General features: G+C 46.1%; 7 non-coding genes across 7 annotated transcripts; all 7 read right to left on the bottom strand.

Moving 5' to 3' along the window:
• Positions 1 to 2,059: 2,059 nt before the first annotated feature.
• Positions 2,060 to 2,250, bottom strand: LOC130339038 (U2 spliceosomal RNA). Its single transcript, XR_008879480.1, has one exon. It is a non-coding gene; the product is annotated as a U2 spliceosomal RNA (small nuclear RNA).
• Positions 2,251 to 4,341: 2,091 nt separating this feature from the next.
• Positions 4,342 to 4,532, bottom strand: LOC130339039 (U2 spliceosomal RNA). Its single transcript, XR_008879481.1, has one exon. It is a non-coding gene; the product is annotated as a U2 spliceosomal RNA (small nuclear RNA).
• Positions 4,533 to 6,631: 2,099 nt separating this feature from the next.
• Positions 6,632 to 6,822, bottom strand: LOC130339040 (U2 spliceosomal RNA). Its single transcript, XR_008879482.1, has one exon. It is a non-coding gene; the product is annotated as a U2 spliceosomal RNA (small nuclear RNA).
• A 2,100-nt stretch (positions 6,823 to 8,922) lies between these two features.
• On the bottom strand, positions 8,923 to 9,113 carry LOC130339041 (U2 spliceosomal RNA). The gene has a single exon (XR_008879483.1). It is a non-coding gene; the product is annotated as a U2 spliceosomal RNA (small nuclear RNA).
• A 2,099-nt stretch (positions 9,114 to 11,212) lies between these two features.
• LOC130339042 (U2 spliceosomal RNA) lies at positions 11,213 to 11,403 on the bottom strand. Its single transcript, XR_008879484.1, has one exon. It is a non-coding gene; the product is annotated as a U2 spliceosomal RNA (small nuclear RNA).
• Positions 11,404 to 13,495: 2,092 nt separating this feature from the next.
• LOC130339043 (U2 spliceosomal RNA) lies at positions 13,496 to 13,686 on the bottom strand. Its single transcript, XR_008879485.1, has one exon. It is a non-coding gene; the product is annotated as a U2 spliceosomal RNA (small nuclear RNA).
• Positions 13,687 to 15,770: 2,084 nt separating this feature from the next.
• On the bottom strand, positions 15,771 to 15,961 carry LOC130339045 (U2 spliceosomal RNA). Its single transcript, XR_008879486.1, has one exon. It is a non-coding gene; the product is annotated as a U2 spliceosomal RNA (small nuclear RNA).
• Positions 15,962 to 16,550: the final 589 nt, after the last annotated feature.

Below are 16,550 nucleotides of genomic sequence, written 5' to 3' on the forward strand. Positions count from 1 at the left end.
AAGGTCCCCTTCATGGGCACTATCACTGCTTGCTGTCAGGGAGGCTGCCAGACAATTTTCCATGCACACTCTGGGCTGGGGGGCAGTCAACCACCAGTACACACAGCAGAACCTAAACCCATACCATTATTGCTAAGCAGCAAGACAGGGGCCCATTGCACTCCCACGGGGCCTTTTTAAATGCAATCCATAACCCGGATTTGCCAGGAACCCTTCTTACTCCTCCTACTTGCATGTGACACTGGGCTTAGGATCTGCATAGGAAACACACACACAAGCACACACCTACCTTTGTTGCCTGCAGATGCCTCCTTGGCTGTCCCCAAACGGTATCAAACCAACACCCACGGGAAGCTGTAAGCATAGAGGACATGCCTGCACCCCATTGGACTTACCTGTGTGGGTTAAATCCGGGTTATTTGACAACCTATGGCGGTGATGGTTCTGCTCAGGCAGAGCAGTGCTGATGCTCCTCATAAAGCTGTCGCTGCTGTGAAGGTTCTAGGTGACATCACAAATCCCTATGGTTACATACACAACAAAGCTGGGTTGTTGTTGTTTACACTCTGCAAGGCCTGTGGAAGTGAGTGACATCATAGCACTGTAGTTCTGAGGGTTCTAGATGGATGCAACAATCTCCTGTTGCTTCTATGAAGGCCGTAATAGACGACATCACCAAACAGCTCCATAGTCACATACACAGCAAAGGAGAGATGTTGTTTACACCTAGTGATGTCAGTGGTATTGAGTGACATCATAGCACAGTGCTAAGGCTCCTGGGCCTGGACACAGCAGCGGCTGCAATATCTCAACGGAGAATACGTTTATATATATGTGTGTGTGTGCGCGTATATATATATATATATATATATATATATATATATTTCTCCGCCGAAATCACTTTTAAACCCATTTCCACCTTTTTTTCCCTTCTCTTCCTCTTACTTTTTTTTCACGTTTTTTTACGTTTTTCTCCTTTTCGCCTCTTTTCTGGGCGTATTATTCTTCTTTTTCTTCTTTTTTTTCGTCTAATGCATACCCCATCAGTGCAGCAATGCTTATTCAATACCGCCAGCAGATGGAGACACTGGGGGATAATTTTCTAAGGATTTATACTGATTTTTCCTGTCTGAATTTGTCGCACAGAAAGTTGCAGGCCAAATATGTGCGACATTTCTGCGACTTTAGCTTCTAGAGCATTTTTACAACATTATACATAGGTGCTGAATACATAAAAAGCGACTGTTCAGCGACAGACAAGTCGCATCGGCTGAAAGTAGGCCAGAATGTCAGTCCATGTTGGAGCAGGTTTAGATACAGTCTAAAGCATAGATCTCAAAGTCTGTGCACAGAATTTAGCAAGGGCCTCGCACCTTCTGATGCATCAGGTAGGTGCACAATAGCATAGCCTAACCCTCTGTACTTTGGTCTATATTGATGCGGGACATAGACAGCCAGCTGATGACCAATCCATTAGTGCAATGGATGGCTGGAAGCATTTGTCTTTGCCTTTGCAATACCACAGAAGCAATGCATGGTCAATGTACAGCAATGACACACCTGTGTGAACAGCCAGGAGACCCCCCCCCAATGTTATGTTACATAGTTACATAGTTAGTACGGTCGAAAAAAGACATATGTCCATCAAGTTCAACCAGGGAATTAAGGGGTAGGGGTGTGGCGCGATATTGGGGAAGGGATGAGATTTTATATTTCTTCATAAGCATTAATCTTATTTTGTCAATTAGGAACATTCAGCACCCACCCGCTATCAAGGCAGCTGCCTATCATGTCATGCCCTACCTGCACAGGTGTGCTGGCTACTCAAATGATCCAATTAAGGAGGCCATTTAGTCAGCAGCAGCAGAAGTCCTGTGCCTGGACGCTCCAACAGCGGCCAGACACAAGCAGAAGCAGAAGCAGCAGAAGCAGCAGCAGCACCACCTTTTGTTTTTTGGCTGCAGAAGCAGCAGCAGCAAGGCCCACAGGGCTGGCTAGCTGGCTAGCCAGCAAGCAGGTAGCAATGAAAGTAGGAATCTTTCTTTTTAACCCTGTAAGGGGGTGGTGCACTGTACCCGAAGATACTGCCATATCGGGTCAATGCATAGGGCGACGGAAGCAAGCTTCGAAATCAGCCCCCGTTCTCAAAAATCCATTTAATATATGGTCCCCAGATAGGGGACGTATCAGATATTAAACTGATAAGAACAGATACTACACTTGATCTTAGCCAAAAGGCCGAGAAGCGATAACCGTGAAAGGGGCGGGCCCAACAAGGTCCCCTTCATGGGCACTATCACTGCTTGCTGTCAGGGAGGCTGCCAGACAATTTTCCATGCACACTCTGGGCTGGGGGGCAGTCAACCACCAGTACACACAGCAGAACCTAAACCCATACCATTATTGCTAAGCAGCAAGACAGGGGCCCATTGCACTCCCACGGGGCCTTTTTAAATGCAATCCATAACCCGGATTTGCCAGGAACCCTTCTTACTCCTCCTACTTGCATGTGACACTGGGCTTAGGATCTGCATAGGAAACACACACACAAGCACACACCTACCTTTGTTGCCTGCAGATGCCTCCTTGGCTGTCCCCAAACGGTATCAAACCAACACCCACGGGAAGCTGTAAGCATAGAGGACATGCCTGCACCCCATTGGACTTACCTGTGTGGGTTAAATCCGGGTTATTTGACAACCTATGGCGGTGATGGTTCTGCTCAGGCAGAGCAGTGCTGATGCTCCTCATAAAGCTGTCGCTGCTGTGAAGGTTCTAGGTGACATCACAAATCCCTATGGTTACATACACAACAAAGCTGGGTTGTTGTTGTTTACACTCTGCAAGGCCTGTGGAAGTGAGTGACATCATAGCACTGTAGTTCTGAGGGTTCTAGATGGATGCAACAATCTCCTGTTGCTTCTATGAAGGCCGTAATAGACGACATCACCAAACAGCTCCATAGTCACATACACAGCAAAGGAGAGATGTTGTTTACACCTAGTGATGTCAGTGGTATTGAGTGACATCATAGCACAGTGCTAAGGCTCCTGGGCCTGGACACAGCAGCGGCTGCAATATCTCAACGGAGAATACGTTTATATATATGTGTGTGTGTGCGCGTATATATATATATATATATATATATATATATATATATATATATTTCTCCGCCGAAATCACTTTTAAACCCATTTCCACCTTTTTTTCCCTTCTCTTCCTCTTACTTTTTTTTCACGTTTTTTTACGTTTTTCTCCTTTTCGCCTCTTTTCTGGGCGTATTATTCTTCTTTTTCTTCTTTTTTTTCGTCTAATGCATACCCCATCAGTGCAGCAATGCTTATTCAATACCGCCAGCAGATGGAGACACTGGGGGATAATTTTCTAAGGATTTATACTGATTTTTCCTGTCTGAATTTGTCGCACAGAAAGTTGCAGGCCAAATATGTGCGACATTTCTGCGACTTTAGCTTCTAGAGCATTTTTACAACATTATACATAGGTGCTGAATACATAAAAAGCGACTGTTCAGCGACAGACAAGTCGCATCGGCTGAAAGTAGGCCAGAATGTCAGTCCATGTTGGAGCAGGTTTAGATACAGTCTAAAGCATAGATCTCAAAGTCTGTGCACAGAATTTAGCAAGGGCCTCGCACCTTCTGATGCATCAGGTAGGTGCACAATAGCATAGCCTAACCCTCTGTACTTTGGTCTATATTGATGCGGGACATAGACAGCCAGCTGATGACCAATCCATTAGTGCAATGGATGGCTGGAAGCATTTGTCTTTGCCTTTGCAATACCACAGAAGCAATGCATGGTCAATGTACAGCAATGACACACCTGTGTGAACAGCCAGGAGACCCCCCCCCCATGTTATGTTACATAGTTACATAGTTAGTACGGTCGAAAAAAGACATATGTCCATCAAGTTCAACCAGGGAATTAAGGGGTAGGGGTGTGGCGCGATATTGGGGAAGGGATGAGATTTTATATTTCTTCATAAGCATTAATCTTATTTTGTCAATTAGGAACATTCAGCACCCACCCGCTATCAAGGCAGCTGCCTATCATGTCATGCCCTACCTGCACAGGTGTGCTGGCTACTCAAATGATCCAATTAAGGAGGCCATTTAGTCAGCAGCAGCAGAAGTCCTGTGCCTGGACGCTCCAACAGCGGCCAGACACAAGCAGAAGCAGAAGCAGCAGAAGCAGCAGCAGCACCACCTTTTGTTTTTTGGCTGCAGAAGCAGCAGCAGCAAGGCCCACAGGGCTGGCTAGCTGGCTAGCCAGCAAGCAGGTAGCAATGAAAGTAGGAATCTTTCTTTTTAACCCTGTAAGGGGGTGGTGCACTGTACCCGAAGATACTGCCATATCGGGTCAATGCATAGGGCGACGGAAGCAAGCTTCGAAATCAGCCCCCGTTCTCAAAAATCCATTTAATATATGGTCCCCAGATAGGGGACGTATCAGATATTAAACTGATAAGAACAGATACTACACTTGATCTTAGCCAAAAGGCCGAGAAGCGATAACCGTGAAAGGGGCGGGCCCAACAAGGTCCCCTTCATGGGCACTATCACTGCTTGCTGTCAGGGAGGCTGCCAGACAATTTTCCATGCACACTCTGGGCTGGGGGGCAGTCAACCACCAGTACACACAGCAGAACCTAAACCCATACCATTATTGCTAAGCAGCAAGACAGGGGCCCATTGCACTCCCACGGGGCCTTTTTAAATGCAATCCATAACCCGGATTTGCCAGGAACCCTTCTTACTCCTCCTACTTGCATGTGACACTGGGCTTAGGATCTGCATAGGAAACACACACACAAGCACACACCTACCTTTGTTGCCTGCAGATGCCTCCTTGGCTGTCCCCAAACGGTATCAAACCAACACCCACGGGAAGCTGTAAGCATAGAGGACATGCCTGCACCCCATTGGACTTACCTGTGTGGGTTAAATCCGGGTTATTTGACAACCTATGGCGGTGATGGTTCTGCTCAGGCAGAGCAGTGCTGATGCTCCTCATAAAGCTGTCGCTGCTGTGAAGGTTCTAGGTGACATCACAAATCCCTATGGTTACATACACAACAAAGCTGGGTTGCTGTTGTTTACACTCTGCAAGGCCTGTGGAAGTGAGTGACATCATAGCACTGTAGTTCTGAGGGTTCTAGATGGATGCAACAATCTCCTGTTGCTTCTATGAAGGCCGTAATAGACGACATCACCAAACAGCTCCATAGTCACATACACAGCAAAGGAGAGATGTTGTTTACACCTAGTGATGTCAGTGGTATTGAGTGACATCATAGCACAGTGCTAAGGCTCCTGGGCCTGGACACAGCAGCGGCTGCAATATCTCAACGGAGAATACGTTTATATATATGTGTGTGTGTGCGCGTATATATATATATATATATATATATATATATATATATATATATATATATATTTCTCCGCCGAAATCACTTTTAAACCCATTTCCACCTTTTTTTCCCTTCTCTTCCTCTTACTTTTTTTTCACGTTTTTTTACGTTTTTCTCCTTTTCGCCTCTTTTCTGGGCGTATTATTCTTCTTTTTCTTCTTTTTTTTCGTCTAATGCATACCCCATCAGTGCAGCAATGCTTATTCAATACCGCCAGCAGATGGAGACACTGGGGGATAATTTTCTAAGGATTTATACTGATTTTTCCTGTCTGAATTTGTCGCACAGAAAGTTGCAGGCCAAATATGTGCGACATTTCTGCGACTTTAGCTTCTAGAGCATTTTTACAACATTATACATAGGTGCTGAATACATAAAAAGCGACTGTTCAGCGACAGACAAGTCGCATCGGCTGAAAGTAGGCCAGAATGTCAGTCCATGTTGGAGCAGGTTTAGATACAGTCTAAAGCATAGATCTCAAAGTCTGTGCACAGAATTTAGCAAGGGCCTCGCACCTTCTGATGCATCAGGTAGGTGCACAATAGCATAGCCTAACCCTCTGTACTTTGGTCTATATTGATGCGGGACATAGACAGCCAGCTGATGACCAATCCATTAGTGCAATGGATGGCTGGAAGCATTTGTCTTTGCCTTTGCAATACCACAGAAGCAATGCATGGTCAATGTACAGCAATGACACACCTGTGTGAACAGCCAGGAGACCCCCCCCCCATGTTATGTTACATAGTTACATAGTTAGTACGGTCAAAAAAAGACATATGTCCATCAAGTTCAACCAGGGAATTAAGGGGTAGGGGTGTGGCGCGATATTGGGGAAGGGATGAGATTTTATATTTCTTCATAAGCATTAATCTTATTTTGTCAATTAGGAACATTCAGCACCCACCCGCTATCAAGGCAGCTGCCTATCATGTCATGCCCTACCTGCACAGGTGTGCTGGCTACTCAAATGATCCAATTAAGGAGGCCATTTAGTCAGCAGCAGCAGAAGTCCTGTGCCTGGACGCTCCAACAGCGGCCAGACACAAGCAGAAGCAGAAGCAGCAGAAGCAGCAGCAGCACCACCTTTTGTTTTTTGGCTGCAGAAGCAGCAGCAGCAAGGCCCACAGGGCTGGCTAGCTGGCTAGCCAGCAAGCAGGTAGCAATGAAAGTAGGAATCTTTCTTTTTAACCCTGTAAGGGGGTGGTGCACTGTACCCGAAGATACTGCCATATCGGGTCAATGCATAGGGCGACGGAAGCAAGCTTCGAAATCAGCCCCCGTTCTCAAAAATCCATTTAATATATGGTCCCCAGATAGGGGACGTATCAGATATTAAACTGATAAGAACAGATACTACACTTGATCTTAGCCAAAAGGCCGAGAAGCGATAACCGTGAAAGGGGCGGGCCCAACAAGGTCCCCTTCATGGGCACTATCACTGCTTGCTGTCAGGGAGGCTGCCAGACAATTTTCCATGCACACTCTGGGCTGGGGGGCAGTCAACCACCAGTACACACAGCAGAACCTAAACCCATACCATTATTGCTAAGCAGCAAGACAGGGGCCCATTGCACTCCCACGGGGCCTTTTTAAATGCAATCCATAACCCGGATTTGCCAGGAACCCTTCTTACTCCTCCTACTTGCATGTGACACTGGGCTTAGGATCTGCATAGGAAACACACACACAAGCACACACCTACCTTTGTTGCCTGCAGATGCCTCCTTGGCTGTCCCCAAACGGTATCAAACCAACACCCACGGGAAGCTGTAAGCATAGAGGACATGCCTGCACCCCATTGGACTTACCTGTGTGGGTTAAATCCGGGTTATTTGACAACCTATGGCGGTGATGGTTCTGCTCAGGCAGAGCAGTGCTGATGCTCCTCATAAAGCTGTCGCTGCTGTGAAGGTTCTAGGTGACATCACAAATCCCTATGGTTACATACACAACAAAGCTGGGTTGTTGTTGTTTACACTCTGCAAGGCCTGTGGAAGTGAGTGACATCATAGCACTGTAGTTCTGAGGGTTCTAGATGGATGCAACAATCTCCTGTTGCTTCTATGAAGGCCGTAATAGACGACATCACCAAACAGCTCCATAGTCACATACACAGCAAAGGAGAGATGTTGTTTACACCTAGTGATGTCAGTGGTATTGAGTGACATCATAGCACAGTGCTAAGGCTCCTGGGCCTGGACACAGCAGCGGCTGCAATATCTCAACGGAGAATACGTTTATATATATGTGTGTGTGTGCGCGTATATATATATATATATATATATATATATATATATATATATATATATATATTTCTCCGCCGAAATCACTTTTAAACCCATTTCCACCTTTTTTTCCCTTCTCTTCCTCTTACTTTTTTTTCACGTTTTTTTACGTTTTTCTCCTTTTCGCCTCTTTTCTGGGCGTATTATTCTTCTTTTTCTTCTTTTTTTTCGTCTAATGCATACCCCATCAGTGCAGCAATGCTTATTCAATACCGCCAGCAGATGGAGACACTGGGGGATAATTTTCTAAGGATTTATACTGATTTTTCCTGTCTGAATTTGTCGCACAGAAAGTTGCAGGCCAAATATGTGCGACATTTCTGCGACTTTAGCTTCTAGAGCATTTTTACAACATTATACATAGGTGCTGAATACATAAAAAGCGACTGTTCAGCGACAGACAAGTCGCATCGGCTGAAAGTAGGCCAGAATGTCAGTCCATGTTGGAGCAGGTTTAGATACAGTCTAAAGCATAGATCTCAAAGTCTGTGCACAGAATTTAGCAAGGGCCTCGCACCTTCTGATGCATCAGGTAGGTGCACAATAGCATAGCCTAACCCTCTGTACTTTGGTCTATATTGATGCGGGACATAGACAGCCAGCTGATGACCAATCCATTAGTGCAATGGATGGCTGGAAGCATTTGTCTTTGCCTTTGCAATACCACAGAAGCAATGCATGGTCAATGTACAGCAATGACACACCTGTGTGAACAGCCAGGAGACCCCCCCCCCCATGTTATGTTACATAGTTACATAGTTAGTACGGTCGAAAAAAGACATATGTCCATCAAGTTCAACCAGGGAATTAAGGGGTAGGGGTGTGGCGCGATATTGGGGAAGGGATGAGATTTTATATTTCTTCATAAGCATTAATCTTATTTTGTCAATTAGGAACATTCAGCACCCACCCGCTATCAAGGCAGCTGCCTATCATGTCATGCCCTACCTGCACAGGTGTGCTGGCTACTCAAATGATCCAATTAAGGAGGCCATTTAGTCAGCAGCAGCAGAAGTCCTGTGCCTGGACGCTCCAACAGCGGCCAGACACAAGCAGAAGCAGAAGCAGCAGAAGCAGCAGCAGCACCACCTTTTGTTTTTTGGCTGCAGAAGCAGCAGCAGCAAGGCCCACAGGGCTGGCTAGCTGGCTAGCCAGCAAGCAGGTAGCAATGAAAGTAGGAATCTTTCTTTTTAACCCTGTAAGGGGGTGGTGCACTGTACCCGAAGATACTGCCATATCGGGTCAATGCATAGGGCGACGGAAGCAAGCTTCGAAATCAGCCCCCGTTCTCAAAAATCCATTTAATATATGGTCCCCAGATAGGGGACGTATCAGATATTAAACTGATAAGAACAGATACTACACTTGATCTTAGCCAAAAGGCCGAGAAGCGATAACCGTGAAAGGGGCGGGCCCAACAAGGTCCCCTTCATGGGCACTATCACTGCTTGCTGTCAGGGAGGCTGCCAGACAATTTTCCATGCACACTCTGGGCTGGGGGGCAGTCAACCACCAGTACACACAGCAGAACCTAAACCCATACCATTATTGCTAAGCAGCAAGACAGGGGCCCATTGCACTCCCACGGGGCCTTTTTAAATGCAATCCATAACCCGGATTTGCCAGGAACCCTTCTTACTCCTCCTACTTGCATGTGACACTGGGCTTAGGATCTGCATAGGAAACACACACACAAGCACACACCTACCTTTGTTGCCTGCAGATGCCTCCTTGGCTGTCCCCAAACGGTATCAAACCAACACCCACGGGAAGCTGTAAGCATAGAGGACATGCCTGCACCCCATTGGACTTACCTGTGTGGGTTAAATCCGGGTTATTTGACAACCTATGGCGGTGATGGTTCTGCTCAGGCAGAGCAGTGCTGATGCTCCTCATAAAGCTGTCGCTGCTGTGAAGGTTCTAGGTGACATCACAAATCCCTATGGTTACATACACAACAAAGCTGGGTTGTTGTTGTTTACACTCTGCAAGGCCTGTGGAAGTGAGTGACATCATAGCACTGTAGTTCTGAGGGTTCTAGATGGATGCAACAATCTCCTGTTGCTTCTATGAAGGCCGTAATAGACGACATCACCAAACAGCTCCATAGTCACATACACAGCAAAGGAGAGATGTTGTTTACACCTAGTGATGTCAGTGGTATTGAGTGACATCATAGCACAGTGCTAAGGCTCCTGGGCCTGGACACAGCAGCGGCTGCAATATCTCAACGGAGAATACGTTTATATATATGTGTGTGTGTGCGCGTGTATATATATATATATATATATATATATATATATATATATATATATATATATATTTCTCCGCCGAAATCACTTTTAAACCCATTTCCACCTTTTTTTCCCTTCTCTTCCTCTTACTTTTTTTTCACGTTTTTTTACGTTTTTCTCCTTTTCGCCTCTTTTCTGGGCGTATTATTCTTCTTTTTCTTCTTTTTTTTCGTCTAATGCATACCCCATCAGTGCAGCAATGCTTATTCAATACCGCCAGCAGATGGAGACACTGGGGGATAATTTTCTAAGGATTTATACTGATTTTTCCTGTCTGAATTTGTCGCACAGAAAGTTGCAGGCCAAATATGTGCGACATTTCTGCGACTTTAGCTTCTAGAGCATTTTTACAACATTATACATAGGTGCTGAATACATAAAAAGCGACTGTTCAGCGACAGACAAGTCGCATCGGCTGAAAGTAGGCCAGAATGTCAGTCCATGTTGGAGCAGGTTTAGATACAGTCTAAAGCATAGATCTCAAAGTCTGTGCACAGAATTTAGCAAGGGCCTCGCACCTTCTGATGCATCAGGTAGGTGCACAATAGCATAGCCTAACCCTCTGTACTTTGGTCTATATTGATGCGGGACATAGACAGCCAGCTGATGACCAATCCATTAGTGCAATGGATGGCTGGAAGCATTTGTCTTTGCCTTTGCAATACCACAGAAGCAATGCATGGTCAATGTACAGCAATGACACACCTGTGTGAACAGCCAGGAGACCCCCCCCCCATGTTATGTTACATAGTTACATAGTACGGTCGAAAAAAGACATATGTCCATCAAGTTCAACCAGGGAATTAAGGGGTAGGGGTGTGGCGCGATATTGGGGAAGGGATGAGATTTTATATTTCTTCATAAGCATTAATCTTATTTTGTCAATTAGGAACATTCAGCACCCACCCGCTATCAAGGCAGCTGCCTATCATGTCATGCCCTACCTGCACAGGTGTGCTGGCTACTCAAATGATCCAATTAAGGAGGCCATTTAGTCAGCAGCAGCAGAAGTCCTGTGCCTGGACGCTCCAACAGCGGCCAGACACAAGCAGAAGCAGAAGCAGCAGAAGCAGCAGCAGCACCACCTTTTGTTTTTTGGCTGCAGAAGCAGCAGCAGCAAGGCCCACAGGGCTGGCTAGCTGGCTAGCCAGCAAGCAGGTAGCAATGAAAGTAGGAATCTTTCTTTTTAACCCTGTAAGGGGGTGGTGCACTGTACCCGAAGATACTGCCATATCGGGTCAATGCATAGGGCGACGGAAGCAAGCTTCGAAATCAGCCCCCGTTCTCAAAAATCCATTTAATATATGGTCCCCAGATAGGGGACGTATCAGATATTAAACTGATAAGAACAGATACTACACTTGATCTTAGCCAAAAGGCCGAGAAGCGATAACCGTGAAAGGGGCGGGCCCAACAAGGTCCCCTTCATGGGCACTATCACTGCTTGCTGTCAGGGAGGCTGCCAGACAATTTTCCATGCACACTCTGGGCTGGGGGGCAGTCAACCACCAGTACACACAGCAGAACCTAAACCCATACCATTATTGCTAAGCAGCAAGACAGGGGCCCATTGCACTCCCACGGGGCCTTTTTAAATGCAATCCATAACCCGGATTTGCCAGGAACCCTTCTTACTCCTCCTACTTGCATGTGACACTGGGCTTAGGATCTGCATAGGAAACACACACACAAGCACACACCTACCTTTGTTGCCTGCAGATGCCTCCTTGGCTGTCCCCAAACGGTATCAAACCAACACCCACGGGAAGCTGTAAGCATAGAGGACATGCCTGCACCCCATTGGACTTACCTGTGTGGGTTAAATCCGGGTTATTTGACAACCTATGGCGGTGATGGTTCTGCTCAGGCAGAGCAGTGCTGATGCTCCTCATAAAGCTGTCGCTGCTGTGAAGGTTCTAGGTGACATCACAAATCCCTATGGTTACATACACAACAAAGCTGGGTTGTTGTTGTTTACACTCTGCAAGGCCTGTGGAAGTGAGTGACATCATAGCACTGTAGTTCTGAGGGTTCTAGATGGATGCAACAATCTCCTGTTGCTTCTATGAAGGCCGTAATAGACGACATCACCAAACAGCTCCATAGTCACATACACAGCAAAGGAGAGATGTTGTTTACACCTAGTGATGTCAGTGGTATTGAGTGACATCATAGCACAGTGCTAAGGCTCCTGGGCCTGGACACAGCAGCGGCTGCAATATCTCAACGGAGAATACGTTTATATATATGTGTGTGTGTGCGCGTGTATATATATATATATATATATATATATATATATATATATATATTTCTCCGCCGAAATCACTTTTAAACCCATTTCCACCTTTTTTTCCCTTCTCTTCCTCTTACTTTTTTTTCACGTTTTTTTACGTTTTTCTCCTTTTCGCCTCTTTTCTGGGCGTATTATTCTTCTTTTTCTTCTTTTTTTTCGTCTAATGCATACCCCATCAGTGCAGCAATGCTTATTCAATACCGCCAGCAGATGGAGACACTGGGGGATAATTTTCTAAGGATTTATACTGATTTTTCCTGTCTGAATTTGTCGCACAGAAAGTTGCAGGCCAAATATGTGCGACATTTCTGCGACTTTAGCTTCTAGAGCATTTTTACAACATTATACATAGGTGCTGAATACATAAAAAGCGACTGTTCAGCGACAGACAAGTCGCATCGGCTGAAAGTAGGCCAGAATGTCAGTCCATGTTGGAGCAGGTTTAGATACAGTCTAAAGCATAGATCTCAAAGTCTGTGCACAGAATTTAGCAAGGGCCTCGCACCTTCTGATGCATCAGGTAGGTGCACAATAGCATAGCCTAACCCTCTGTACTTTGGTCTATATTGATGCGGGACATAGACAGCCAGCTGATGACCAATCCATTAGTGCAATGGATGGCTGGAAGCATTTGTCTTTGCCTTTGCAATACCACAGAAGCAATGCATGGTCAATGTACAGCAATGACACACCTGTGTGAACAGCCAGGAGACCCCCCCCCATGTTATGTTACATAGTTACATAGTTAGTACGGTCGAAAAAAGACATATGTCCATCAAGTTCAACCAGGGAATTAAGGGGTAGGGGTGTGGCGCGATATTGGGGAAGGGATGAGATTTTATATTTCTTCATAAGCATTAATCTTATTTTGTCAATTAGGAACATTCAGCACCCACCCGCTATCAAGGCAGCTGCCTATCATGTCATGCCCTACCTGCACAGGTGTGCTGGCTACTCAAATGATCCAATTAAGGAGGCCATTTAGTCAGCAGCAGCAGAAGTCCTGTGCCTGGACGCTCCAACAGCGGCCAGACACAAGCAGAAGCAGAAGCAGCAGAAGCAGCAGCAGCACCACCTTTTGTTTTTTGGCTGCAGAAGCAGCAGCAGCAAGGCCCACAGGGCTGGCTAGCTGGCTAGCCAGCAAGCAGGTAGCAATGAAAGTAGGAATCTTTCTTTTTAACCCTGTAAGGGGGTGGTGCACTGTACCCGAAGATACTGCCATATCGGGTCAATGCATAGGGCGACGGAAGCAAGCTTCGAAATCAGCCCCCGTTCTCAAAAATCCATTTAATATATGGTCCCCAGATAGGGGACGTATCAGATATTAAACTGATAAGAACAGATACTACACTTGATCTTAGCCAAAAGGCCGAGAAGCGATAACCGTGAAAGGGGCGGGCCCAACAAGGTCCCCTTCATGGGCACTATCACTGCTTGCTGTCAGGGAGGCTGCCAGACAATTTTCCATGCACACTCTGGGCTGGGGGGCAGTCAACCACCAGTACACACAGCAGAACCTAAACCCATACCATTATTGCTAAGCAGCAAGACAGGGGCCCATTGCACTCCCACGGGGCCTTTTTAAATGCAATCCATAACCCGGATTTGCCAGGAACCCTTCTTACTCCTCCTACTTGCATGTGACACTGGGCTTAGGATCTGCATAGGAAACACACACACAAGCACACACCTACCTTTGTTGCCTGCAGATGCCTCCTTGGCTGTCCCCAAACGGTATCAAACCAACACCCACGGGAAGCTGTAAGCATAGAGGACATGCCTGCACCCCATTGGACTTACCTGTGTGGGTTAAATCCGGGTTATTTGACAACCTATGGCGGTGATGGTTCTGCTCAGGCAGAGCAGTGCTGATGCTCCTCATAAAGCTGTCGCTGCTGTGAAGGTTCTAGGTGACATCACAAATCCCTATGGTTACATACACAACAAAGCTGGGTTGTTGTTGTTTACACTCTGCAAGGCCTGTGGAAGTGAGTGACATCATAGCACTGTAGTTCTGAGGGTTCTAGATGGATGCAACAATCTCCTGTTGCTTCTATGAAGGCCGTAATAGACGACATCACCAAACAGCTCCATAGTCACATACACAGCAAAGGAGAGATGTTGTTTACACCTAGTGATGTCAGTGGTATTGAGTGACATCATAGCACAGTGCTAAGGCTCCTGGGCCTGGACACAGCAGCGGCTGCAATATCTCAACGGAGAATACGTTTATATATATGTGTGTGTGTGCGCGTGTATATATATATATATATATATATATATATATATATATATATATTTCTCCGCCGAAATCACTTTTAAACCCATTTCCACCTTTTTTTCCCTTCTCTTCCTCTTACTTTTTTTTCACGTTTTTTTACGTTTTTCTCCTTTTCGCCTCTTTTCTGGGCGTATTATTCTTCTTTTTCTTCTTTTTTTTCGTCTAATGCATACCCCATCAGTGCAGCAATGCTTATTCAATACCGCCAGCAGATGGAGACACTGGGGGATCATTTTCTAAGGATTTATACTGATTTTTCCTGTCTGAATTTGTCGCACAGAAAGTTGCAGGCCAAATATGTGCGACATTTCTGCGACTTTAGCTTCTAGAGCATTTTTACAACATTATACATAGGTGCTGAATACATAAAAAGCGACTGTTCAGCGACAGACAAGTCGCATCGGCTGAAAGTAGGCCAGAATGTCAGTCCATGTTGGAGCAGGTTTAGATACAGTCTAAAGCATAGATCTCAAAGTCTGTGCACAGAATTTAGCAAGGGCCTCGCACCTTCTGATGCATCAGGTAGGTGCACAATAGCATAGCCTAACCCTCTGTACTTTGGTCTATATTGATGCGGGACATAGACAGCCAGCTGATGACCAATCCATTAGTGCAATGGATGGCTGGAAGCATTTGTCTTTGCCTTTGCAATACCACAGAAGCAATGCATGGTCAATGTACAGCAATGACACACCTGTGTGAACAGCCAGGAGACCCCCCCCCCATGTTATGTTACATAGTTACATAGTTAGTACGGTCGAAAAAAGACATATGTCCATCAAGTTCAACCAGGGAATTAAGGGGTAGGGGTGTGGCGCGATATTGGGGAAGGGATGAGATTTTATATTTCTTCATAAGCATTAATCTTATTTTGTCAATTAGGAACATTCAGCACCCACCCGCTATCAAGGCAGCTGCCTATCATGTCATGCCCTACCTGCACAGGTGTGCTGGCTACTCAAATGATCCAATTAAGGAGGCCATTTAGTCAGCAGCAGCAGAAGTCCTGTGCCTGGACGCTCCAACAGCGGCCAGACACAAGCAGAAGCAGAAGCAGCAGAAGCACCACCTTTTGTTTTTTGGCTGCAGAAGCAGCAGCAGCAAGGCCCACAGGGCTGGCTAGCTGGCTAGCCAGCAAGCAGGTAGCAATGAAAGTAGGAATCTTTCTTTTTAACCCTGTAAGGGGGTGGTGCACTGTACCCGAAGATACTGCCATATCGGGTCAATGCATAGGGCGACGGAAGCAAGCTTCGAAATCAGCCCCCGTTCTCAAAAATCCATTTAATATATGGTCCCCAGATAGGGGACGTATCAGATATTAAACTGATAAGAACAGATACTACACTTGATCTTAGCCAAAAGGCCGAGAAGCGATAACCGTGAAAGGGGCGGGCCCAACAAGGTCCCCTTCATGGGCACTATCACTGCTTGCTGTCAGGGAGGCTGCCAGACAATTTTCCATGCACACTCTGGGCTGGGGGGCAGTCAACCACCAGTACACACAGCAGAACCTAAACCCATACCATTATTGCTAAGCAGCAAGACAGGGGCCCATTGCACTCCCACGGGGCCTTTTTAAATGCAATCCATAACCCGGATTTGCCAGGAACCCTTCTTACTCCTCCTACTTGCATGTGACACTGGGCTTAGGATCTGCATAGGAAACACACACACAAGCACACACCTACCTTTGTTGCCTGCAGATGCCTCCTTGGCTGTCCCCAAACGGTATCAAACCAACACCCACGGGAAGCTGTAAGCATAGAGGACATGCCTGCACCCCATTGGACTTACCTGTGTGGGTTAAATCCGGGTTATTTGACAACCTATGGCGGTGATGGTTCTGCTCAGGCAGAGCAGTGCTGATGCTCCTCATAAAGCTGTCGCTGCTGTGAAGGTTCTAGGTGACATCACAAATCCCTATGGTTACATACACAACAAAGCTGGGTTGTTGTTGTTTACAC

Source organism: Hyla sarda, unplaced genomic scaffold, assembly GCF_029499605.1.
Source record: "Hyla sarda isolate aHylSar1 unplaced genomic scaffold, aHylSar1.hap1 scaffold_535, whole genome shotgun sequence".
NCBI classification, from domain to species: Eukaryota; Metazoa; Chordata; class Amphibia; order Anura; family Hylidae; genus Hyla; species Hyla sarda.